General features: G+C 34.7%; 1 long non-coding RNA gene across 1 annotated transcript; it reads right to left on the bottom strand.

Annotated features, from left to right (window-relative positions):
• Positions 1-310: 310 nt before the first annotated feature.
• Positions 311-1,883, bottom strand: LOC107059612 (uncharacterized). The gene is made up of 2 exons (XR_001472771.1): positions 1,260-1,883; positions 311-543 (listed from the first exon to the last, which is right to left on the bottom strand). It is a non-coding gene; the product is annotated as an uncharacterized lncRNA (long non-coding RNA).
• Between the last annotated feature and the right edge of the window lie 9,835 nt (positions 1,884-11,718).

Here is an 11,718-nt window from a genome sequence, read left to right on the forward strand (position 1 = left end):
AAAATACCCAAAGTAAAAGATAGCGTAGAAAACAACTTTTATCCAAAAATGATTATGATCTTTTAATAAAATATATTTTGGAACTAATCAAATGTAGTAAGATATTTAAAATATACCCGTCCATCTGTGGAAAATGTTTGAATTTACAAACAAAGTTAAAACAAACATCTTTGATTAGTTTACACTTATGAGTGGTTAAAAATATCGTAGGTAACTAAAAAACATTTCTTTTCTTTTTACTATTAAGCCAGACTCTAGGGAATAAGTTAATTTTATTCATATTTTTAAACTAAGTGACTCATCAATAAAGTATTCAAATAGAGATCAAATATGTCTAGATTGTAAAATAAAGCATCACAGCAAACAAAATAATTAAGCTAGCATAAAGGTAAATAATAGGCTAGACAACTAATTTTGTACAGATAGGTCTCTGGAAATAGGAAAAGCGAGTAAATGTTTTATCAAAATACGAGTGGTCAATCCCATGTTCGGTTTATGCAAGCTCCGTATGACAATGGTGTCGTTGAGTCTCACGGTGAGACTCTTCAACTCCGGTATGTACATGTAAACAAAGATAAGAAAAGAAATAAAAATTAGCAAGCATGTAATGGCGAAGTATCAAAATGAACAATGAAATTTCTAGCAAATAACAATAAGCAAACTAAAAAGAAAACAGTCATATGGGAGAAGCACAACAAGGATTATAACCATATAACAAATTAAGAGCATCAACTTCATCTCCCTAATACGACAATTTATGGTCTACTTAAATATACATAATCTCATAACCATGATCCTAGGATGGTATTAAAGAGAGTTTGCATTTAGAGTAATAGGGACAAATGACAACATTATTTACACAAGACTACTAATTAATTCATTTAGTTAAAGATGGTTAAAAATAGTTCTTTTATATAGTGTATCTATCATATAACGAAATCTTAATCATGATTTCCAGAAGAACTGAGTCGGGGATTTAAATGGTCAAACTAGTAGATTCAAAAATTGATCCTAAGTTCATGCTTTTCTACAATACAAAATAAATAGAGTTATCTATGCAAAGTTTAAAAATATGATAAGAAAGTTAAAGTCAGAGTCATGTACATAATCATTTATTTGAAGCTACATACATGGAATATGAACCACAAGCATCAAAACATATATATCATTTGTCATTTTTTCATATAGAAACTAATACCGAACACGCTGGCCAGCTGGATGAAAGAGTAAAATATACAAAGTAAAGCGGTCGAGATTACTGATTGTGGGGCAGTGAACTGAGGGCGTTGTCGATCTAGAATCCCGAACTCGCTATTTCAAAACGAGCAAGGATGAACAACCTTTGCTAAAAATAAAACACGTATGAAAGTATTTCAAAGCTAGGCAACTAATACTTTTTGTGGGTGTTCTTGCAAGTATTCTGGCCTTTGAGAAAGGTGAAAATTTTCCAATGTTCAAAGGTGCTTTTGGCTGAGAGTTTGAGATGTTTTTATAGGCCAAAATTCAGATTAAGATATGTTTGAGCCGGAGTTTGAACATGACTGTTTGAATTCAAAATGACCGTTCACAATAATCCAAAATAAAGCCAAAGAGATGCTAAAATATCGTTGTATTCCAGGTCTACATATTTCATGATAGGCCAAGGATTTGAAATCTTTTGAGTGCTTAAAGAGAAAAATTTGCCTTGATAGAGAAAGATGTTGAAAAAAAATACAAAGAGTGAGAAGAGTTTCACCAAAATAGAGAAACCAAAATATGTCCATGTTGAAAGCTAAATGGAGCTTTGCACATAAATGGAAAAGGAGAAAGCGACGTTTTGGAGAGAAGTGTGGCTGATGAGTTTAGAATAATATTAGGGTTGAAGATTTTCTGATATATTTTAAATGGGCTAAGCGAATTTGGGCCTATTTTGGACAGATTTGACATAAAAAAAAAAGGGGCTGAATATTTGGTCCGATTGGAATTCGATTAGGCCCAATTTTATGGTCCTTTTCTTTCTTATATTAATTCTTTTAAGCTTCTAACTAGTATAAATACATTATATAAATTTTTTAGTAAGGACGAAACTTGAAATAAAGTAACGACAATCTATTGTAAAGAAGACGACAATAAAGTAATAATAGTAATGTCGAAAATAAAATATATAATTTTAAAATATGAAAATGATAATACAAAGATGATAATCATAAAAAATAATAAAAGTTAAAGTAATATAGATAATTACGATAGCAGTGGAGATAAATGGAAAATAATAGCGAATTATAAAGTATTCGACTTATTAGCAACTTAGAAGCTCAACGAAATAAATTAGAAGAAAGGAGGGACAAAATTTGGTGTCAACATCTTGCCCCTCTTTGACCGGAGACGATGAAATAGTTTTCGGGCAAAGAAGTTGACTAAGTGACCAATTTTGTCTCGACCAACAAATATTGGCACGGGAAGAGTTTGAGAGGAGTGGTACTAACGTAATTTAGTCAAGAGGGGTCACAGAATGAGTTAATTGAGCTGAGATGTAGAGGTGGTTATGAAAGAAGAATTGGATAACCTACATTTCACGTATTCGTGGTATGTAAGTAGAAATGAGTTCGAGAGTAGATCCTTGACCTTTGCTAGCGAGTTTGATATTCCTCTTCAGCAAATTTGCCCCAGTTCACTGCTAAGAAAAAGTTCCACGTTGTGCTGCATCTCTTTTTATGTCGTCCGCACCTGTGGTTTGATTTGAGAATTCATCCTCTCGGATGCTCTCGGCAAAGACGGAAATAAACGTGTTAGTAGAAACTGTAATTTATATAGAGAAGTGACATGTTTTACCGTATTCAACACATGTTTTTATTTTATGTTGACCTTTGTTGGAAAGTTAAACTTTCTATACAAATTGCCCCAGTTCACTGCTAAGAGAGAGCTCAACATTGTGATGCGTCTGTAGTTGTTTTTGACTGTTTTTCCTAAAACTCATGTTAAAACTGTCATTGAAGTCGAGAGATAAAATTAAAGTGTAAGAATGTATAAATGAATGGTAATATATGTATATGTGAGAATGGGGTGAAGTCGTGTGACTTATGAAAGGCGTGTGGCCAAATGTTGTCTCTAGTTGTCTTTAGAGACTTGGTAAATAAAGATGTCTCTGATTGTCTACAGAGACTTGATGTTGAGAGCCGTATGGCTTATGATGATAAGGTCGTATGGCCAATTGGTATCTCCGTTTGTCTTCGAAGCATAATGGCATATGACGTCTCTGGTTGTTTTCAGAGACTTAATGATGATGATGTCTATAAAGTTTAAGGTAAAACCATTAAATTAGGTAAAGTAGATTAAAGTAATTGGTAAAGTAGTGAATAAAGTAAGAGTGTAGCCGTCTGGCTTATGCAAATGATGTAGTTAATGTCTCTGGTTGTCTTCAGAGACTTGAATGATAAATAAGGCCACCGGTTGTCTTCGGGGACTTAAATGAGGCCTCCGGTTGTCTTCGGGGTCCCAATGATAAATGATGTCTAATATCCTCCGATTGTCTACGGGGACTAGAATGATAAATAAGGCCTTCAGTTGTCTTCGGGGTCTCGATGATAAATGATGTCATATCCTATTTTAGGGTGGATGAACTCATGTCCTATTTTAGGGTGGACGAACCCAAATGTCCTCCGATTGTCTATGGGGACTAATTGTAATGATGCCCCCGATTGTTTTTCGGGGCTTGATGGAGTGACGCCTCTGATTGTTTTCGGGGATTGATGAAGTAATGCCTCCGGTTGTCTTCGGGGCTAGATGTTGATTGTTGTAAAAATGTAGAGCAAAATTATAAATAAAGTCATGATAAAGTAAAATAAGACAAAGGTAGGTGAGAAATAAAGTCGTGTGAGATATGATGGTGGAGCCGTGGGGTAAAGTGATGTCTTTAATTGTCTTTGAAGGCCTTTGCTGATTTGTAATTAGTTGAAAGTCGCCTCTGATCTTCGATATTTAAGCCTTGATGTACAATTTGGTGGATTGAGTGGCCCTTGTAATGAACTTGATTCTTATTCAATAAATCAAGGGAATTTTACCTGCAAATTTTGGGTAAATATGTTAGTAAGAATATAAAGTCATGATGAATTAAAAGAAATAAAGTAAAATTAAAGATGTGGTCATTTGACTTATTCAGGCGAGGTCCTGGAGGCAAACGATGATTTTAATGTAATCCAATAGTGACTTCTTGTATCTTTGTTGTTCCTGCACTCAAAGAAAAATTCTTAGTTGGAAGGGGGTGTTGATTCGCGTTGAATCGAAGCTTGACTTTGTTGGCCTTCCGTCCATCATGTTTGTTCAGAACTTATGATCTCCGTTTGAGACTTGGTAGATGAACAATAAAAATATCTTATAAAATAAAAATTATCATTTGAAAGAGATATTTGTTAGTGTAGAAGAAATGTAAGTCTATGTTTATAAGTTGTGAAAAATAATTTCTACCAACTCTTAGATTGTGACAATTTTGAAACAAAATGAACGTCCTTTGTCTGTTATACTTCTTGTCAGGCAGCAGCCTATAGCTTGACAATATCCGGTCATTCCTTGACCATATTTACCAAAATCTGCCCCAGTGTCGATTTTGAAGAAGCATACTAAATTTATGTTGTGATGAGACCGAACCTTATATAGGTTGCCTAAGTATCTCGCCAAGAGAATCAGGTCAGAACGTAGTTCAAGTACATAGAAATGATTTGGAATTTTCTAATAAAGGGACCGAATCCGATTTGGATTACCTACATATTCCACCAAGGAAATCAGGCCATGTGTAGTTCAAAATTACATAAATAGTAAAAGAATTTTTAATTTTTAGCCTAATGTGACTGAACCGTATGTGGGTGGCCTACGTATCCCATCGAGGGAATCAAGTCAGGCGTAGTTCTTCTATTACAAATAAGGAAATTTAGAAATGTTCTATTGTAAAACCGAACCCTATATGGGCTGCCTACGTATCCTACCAAAGGAATCAGGTCGGAACGTAGTTCGTGAATTACATGAAAAGTAGAAGTTACATTCAAAATCTATCTAAAGTCACCCTTTGTTGTAGCATATTGACTTCTCTTGAATGGAAAACTTCATGCTCGAATATTCTCATGTTGTCATGTTTCTTGATCGATTGTTCAATTGTAGGTTATCTTCCCATCCTCCAAAAATGTTGCTTGGCTTTCGAACTTTGTTCATTTGTTTCATTATGTCACAATCATAAAGTTGGCAGATTTGAAAATTCATAAAGATGTATATCTAAAAGTAATAAGTAAGAGACAATTAAGAAAATAGGAAATGCATTCATAGATTTTGCAATTAAGACTTTCAAAAAAATGAGGCAAAACAACATAAAGTTTTAAGGCATGATTTAAGCCTCGACTTTTAAAACCGTGCTACTTCAAAAGTGTTACTACTTGTTCAATCTACCAAGACTCCCGGTGAACGAGAAACGGAGTACAAGTCCAATTTTTCAAAGTCTCCTCTGGTTCAGCACCCCAAATGGTCGGTGTCTCGGTGTCGTAGAGAGGCATGTAAGATGTTGTAGTAGTAACCTCTATTGCTTCTTGTCCTTGGGTTATTAAGATAGGAGCACTAAAGGCAGACAAAGTATCATTTTCCACCTTTCCAATGGGCACAATATTTCCGTTCAACACCACATTTTCCTCTATAGTTATCATGTTCACGTCAGCATTTCCATGTTTAGGCAAATGGTTGTTGTTCACATTGGGTTGAGGTCCAGTAAGTTGGATTGCTCCTTCTTTAATCAAGGCTTCAATCTTGTTTTTGAGACCATAACAATCTTCAGTGTCGTGTCCAACAAATCCAGAATGATAGGTACAACACTTGGAACCATCAAACCATTTTGGAATGGGATCAGGAATTTTCCCTTCAATCGGTTGTATCATACCTGTTGTTTTCAACCTCTCGAACAACTGAGCCAATGGTTCGGCTATTTTTGTGTAGTTGCGAGTGGTTTTGAATTCATGATTTGGACGAGCTCTAGGTGCGGCGTATGGTCGATTTTGAAAAGTTGAAGCTTGGAGTGGTTGGTATGAATGTGGTTTATTATAAGTAGGAGCTCGAAGTTGATAGTAGTTCGCTTGGGTGTTGTAGACATGGTAAGGAGTTGATGGAGGATGGTAGAGACTCGGTGAGGCTTCACCAAATTGGTAAGGGTAAATGGGTTGATGTGGTTGAGTTAGGTAAGGATTAACTTGACTTGGCCTACACCCTTGGTCAATCATGACAACAGATACATCTTCTTTCTTCTTTTTGTTCCCATTGATAGAACCATATTGAATCGCTTTGCTTGCAGCTTGCAAGGCTGTAAAGTCTTGGATTCTTCTTGATTTGATTCCTTCTTCCAAGATTTCTCCTATTCTAATGATTTCTGTGAACTTTTGTCCCATCATGGTTATCATTTTCTCATAGTAAAAATTGTTATCTTGGGATTCAATGAAGGTAGCAGTCATTTCACTTTCACCCATCGGTGGTTGGAGTCTAGCTGCTTCTGACCTCCAACGTAGAGCATACTCACGAAATGTCTCTGTAGACTTCTTCTTTAACTTAGTGAGGTAGAACCTATCTGGTATGATGTCGGTATTGAACTTGAATCGATCCATAAAGTCTTGTGCCATATCACTCCAACCACACCATTTATGGAGATCTTGTTGTGTGTACCAAGCAAGAGCTTCACCAGATAAACTTCTTATGAACAACTTCATTCTGACCCTCTCGTCTCTCCCCACTCCTACCAGTTTGTCACAATACGCCCTTAGATGTGTATGAGGGTCACCAATTCCATTGAAAGTATCAAACTTTGGCAGTTTGTACCCTATAGCCAAATCAATGTCAGGTTGCACACAGAGATCCTCATATTCTAGGCTTTTGTTTCCCTTAGTAGTTTGGAGATTTCTCATTGCTTCCTTAAGATCGCGAATCTCTCTAGCTAACACATCATCGGCCTTTGCCTTGACATCCTTCTCCATTTCCTCATATTGATCTACCTCGGGTTGAAACTTGACCGATATTGGATTGGTATAGGTTTGAGTTTCCACTGCATATACCGGAGGAACAAGTTGCATGTAAGGATTGGCAATATGTGCCCCTTATATATGTTGGGTTGGATAAGTTTGGACAATGGGTGTATTTTGAACAGGAGGTGATGGATTCGATGGGTTTACGGGAGTAGTTGTAGGTTGTGGATATGTGTTAATGGGTTGAGAAATATAAGGAGTATGAGTTGGGGGTTGATTTTGTGGGTTGACATGTGGATTAGGAGGTGTAGCATAGGTAGTGTAGGTAGGTAGTTGACTTTGTGCAGGAGTGTAGATGGGAAACAAATTTGGTGGATTTGCGGGAGTAGTTGGAGGAAGGTTATTGTTGGTAGGCGGAGGTTGTTGTGGAGGAAAGTGTTCAGGTATGGGTGAATCAAGTGATGGAAAACGAGGTGGGTTTGGTGCAGCACTCCTAGGTTCAGGAAGTGGACTTTGGAGTGTGATGGATAAGTTGGTCAAGTCTCTAACCCGAGTTAGTTCACTACATAAATCCTCAATCTCTTGAGTCAAACGGGCGATGTGTTCATCATGTTGAATAGTAGTTCTATCTTCGGAGGTCTCGGGAGAGTCATTAGGAACCATGATATGTCCTGGACCAATTAGATCAGATGCGGTTGGATTAATCATAGTAATTTTTCTTCCTTGAATAGCCCAACTACGCCGAGGTAATGTTGATGACTTGGACCTTGTGAAGTAAGGATGGTCGGCCAGCTCGATTGTCAACACGAATCAACCTTGGTAGGGAAAAAATAAAAATAAAAATAATAATAAGACAGAAATAATGTTAGTTTTAAATGAAGAGGTAAAGTCATGTTCACATAATTCAAATAAATCACGTAGCATGCAAGTCATCAAATAGATTCAAATAAATTGTAAGAATAACATGTAAACAAGTCATCAAGTAAAGTCAAATATATCGCAAAGATAACATGTAAACATGTCCTAATATGAAACATGTAAACAAGTCATCAAGTAAAATCAAATATGTCGCAAATATAACATGTAAATGTGTCCTAATATGCTTGTGACCTCTTTGTGCCAGAGGTTGGCCTAACGTAAATTTAAGCAGTATATTTGCCACAATATGTCATCCCATTACTCTTGATTAATTAAACAGTTTTTTTCAAAATAAGGTACAAAAGTAATGAAAAATTTATTACATGTCGAATGAATACAATGTAAAGTACTTTTAAAATAAAGTGAAAGAAATTTTGTCATGTCCGTCCTTCTTGGTTCCTTTTGGTGATATCGCCACTCTTGTACTCCAACGTCAAGTCTTCATCAATGTCACAGAAAGATTAGCCATACCACCTCCTAAAGTTTAATTAATTAGAGAAAATGGTCCATATTTTGACATAAATATTTCTCAAATATGCACATAAATAATGATAGGTCGTCACTTGGGATCGGAAACCCACTTGGACATTTAAGGTAAAGTCGACTAATGGACTTAATACACCAAGGGTATAAAATCTCTTAGGTCATGAAATGATGTATGCTCCTTGTAAAGTGTGTTGGTTTAGCTCTACTCTAGGTAAACTAGGAGTGGGTTTTACTAGATACAAGGTTCCCGAGTGGACTACTCGAGTGAGAACGCTATGCGGTCACACGGAAAAAGATCCGGACACCCCACGCATATGCCAACTCTCCTAAATTTTGGAATTTTGAAAGAAATTTGCGGGTGCGCAAAACACACCTCGCGTGTACGTGTGATAGTGTGAATTTCCAAGAAGTGGAGAAATATGAACAGAATGACAGTTAAGTAAAGCAGTAACATATAAACATTTATAACACACAAACACTTTATAGCATGTAAACGTGATTTATTGCTAATGAATAATTTATATCATGTGAAAATAATTCAAAGCGAACAAACAATCAATTGCATGTAAAAACAGTTTACGATAAATAATGTAATTAAAGTAAGCACATAAAAACCTAATTAAACTAAATCCGTTGTGGTTAGAACCTATTAAGTCCCCAGTGAAGTCGCCAAGCTGTTATACCCCATGTTAACCGTGTCAAAATAGTGTACAACATTTTGGAGATTTCTAAAGTTATTGACTAATTTAAGAACTCACCACCTAATTATTACTAGATTTCTAAAGTTATTGACTAATTTAAGAAGTCGCCACCTAATTATTACGGTGAATTAGGACACCTATATTGATTAAAGTTATGTTCTAAAGTTAACTTCATTTTAAGGTCTACTAAACTTAAAATTCTAGGTAAGGGTTCAACTAATCTAAAGGGAAGGGGTTAGGCACCCTTTAAGATCCATTAAAAAATGGTTGACCGCTCGAACTTAGTTAATTAATTAAGCTAAGTGTTAAAATAAAATATAGATTTTTGAAATACGAGAGTAGTAATATAAATATGTAAGTTTCTTAAATTTGAAATTTGAAAGGTGATCTCATGAGTTGAGAACACTCTTTTTATTAGCCAAAAATACCCAAAGTAAAAGATAGCGTAGAAAACAACTTTTATCCAAAAATGATTATGATCTTTTAATAAAATATATTTTGGAACTAATCAAATGTAGTAAGATATTTAAAATATACCAATCCATCTGTGGAAAACGATTTTGGAACTAATCAAATGTAGTAAGATATTTAAAATATACCCGTCCATCTGTGGAAAATGTTTGAATTTACAAACAAAGTTAAAACAAACATCTTTGATTAGTTTACACTTATGAGTGGTTAAAATTATCGTAGGTAACTAAAAAACATTTCTTTTCTTTTTACTATTAAGCCAGACTCTAGGGAATAAGTTAATTTTATTCATATTTTTAAACTAAGTGACTCATCAATAAAGTATTCAAATAGAGATCAAATATGTCTAGATTGTAAAATAAAGCATAACAGCAAACAAAATAATTAAGCTAGCATAAAGGTAAATAATAGGCTAGACAACTAATTTTGTACAGATAGGTCTCTGGAAATAGGAAAAGCGAGTAAATGTTTTATCAAAATACGAGTGGTCAATCCCATGTTCGGTTTATGCAAGCTCCGTATGACAATGGTGTCGTTGAGTCTCACGGTGAGACTCTTCAACTCCGGTATGTACATGTAAACAAAGATAAGAAAAGAAATAAAAATTAGCAAGCATGTAATGGCGAAGTATCAAAATGAACAATGAAATTTCTAGCAAATAGCAATAAGAAAACTAAAAAGAAAACAGTCATACGGGAGAAGCACAACAAGGATTATAACCATATAACAAATTAAGAGCATCAACTTCATCTCCCTAATACGACAATTTATGGTCTACTTAAATATACATAATCTCATAACCATGATCCTAGGATGGTATTAAAGAGAGTTTGCATTTAGAGTAATAGGGACAAATGACAATATTATTTACACAAGACTACTAATTAATTCATTTAGTTAAAGATGGTTAAAATTAGTTCTTTTATATAGTGTATCTATCATATAACGAAATCTTAATCATGATTTCCAGAAGAACTGAGTCAGGGATTTAAATCGTCAAACTAGTAGATTCAAAAATTGATCCTAAGTTCATGCTTTTCTACAATACAAAATAAATAGAGTTATCTATGCAAAGTTTAAAAATATGATAAGAAAGTTAGAGTCAGAGTCGTGTACATAATAATTTATTTGAAGCTACAAACATGGAATATGAACCACAAGCATCAAAACATATATATCATTTGTCATTTTTCATATAGAAACTAATACCGAACACGCTGGCCAGCTGGATGAAAGAGTAAAATATAACAAAGTAAAGCGGTCGAGATTACTGATTGTGGGGCAGTGAACTGAGGGCGTTGTCGATCTAGAATCCCGAACTCGCTATTTCAAAACGAGGAAGGATGAACAACCTTTGCTAAAAATAAAACACGTATGAAAGTATTTCAAAGCTAGGAAACTAATACTTTTTGTGGGTGTTCTTGCAAGTATTCTGGCCTTTGAGAAAGGTGAAAATTTTCCAATGTTCAAAGGTGCTTTTGGCTGAGAGTTTGAGATGTTTTTATAGGCCAAAATTCAGATTAAGATATGTTTGAGCGGGAGTTTGAACATGGCTGTTTGAATTCAAAATGACCGTTCACAATAATCCAAAATAAAGCCAAAGAGATGCTAAAATATCGTTGTATTCCAGGTCTACATATTTCATGATAGGCCAAGGATTTGAAATCTTTTGAGTGCTCAAAGAGAAAAAGTTGCCTTGATATAGAAAGATGTTGAAAAAAAATACAAAGAGTGAGAAGAGTTTCACCAAAATAGAGAAACCAAAATATGTCCATGTTGAAAGCTAAATGGAGGTTTGCACGTAAATGGACAAGGAGAAAGTGACATTTTGGAGAGAAGTGTGGCTGATGAGTTTAGTATAATGTTAGGGTTGAAGATTTTCTGATATATTTTAAATGGGCTAAGCGAATTTGGGCCTATTTTGGACAGATTTGACATAAAAAAAAGGGGCTGAATATTTGGTCCGATTGGAATCGATTAGGCCCAATTTTATGGTTCTTTTCTTTCTTATATTAATTCTTTTAAGCTTCTAACTAGTATAAATACATTATATAAAATTTTTAGTAAGGACGAAACTTGAAATAAAGTAATGACAATCTATTTTAAAGAAGACGACAATAAAGTAATAATAGTAATGTCGAAATAAAATATATAATTTTAAAATAATGAAAATGATAATA

The sequence above is a fragment of the Solanum tuberosum genome, unplaced genomic scaffold (assembly GCF_000226075.1).
Source record: "Solanum tuberosum cultivar DM 1-3 516 R44 unplaced genomic scaffold, SolTub_3.0 scf00028, whole genome shotgun sequence".
NCBI classification, from domain to species: domain Eukaryota; kingdom Viridiplantae; phylum Streptophyta; class Magnoliopsida; order Solanales; family Solanaceae; genus Solanum; species Solanum tuberosum.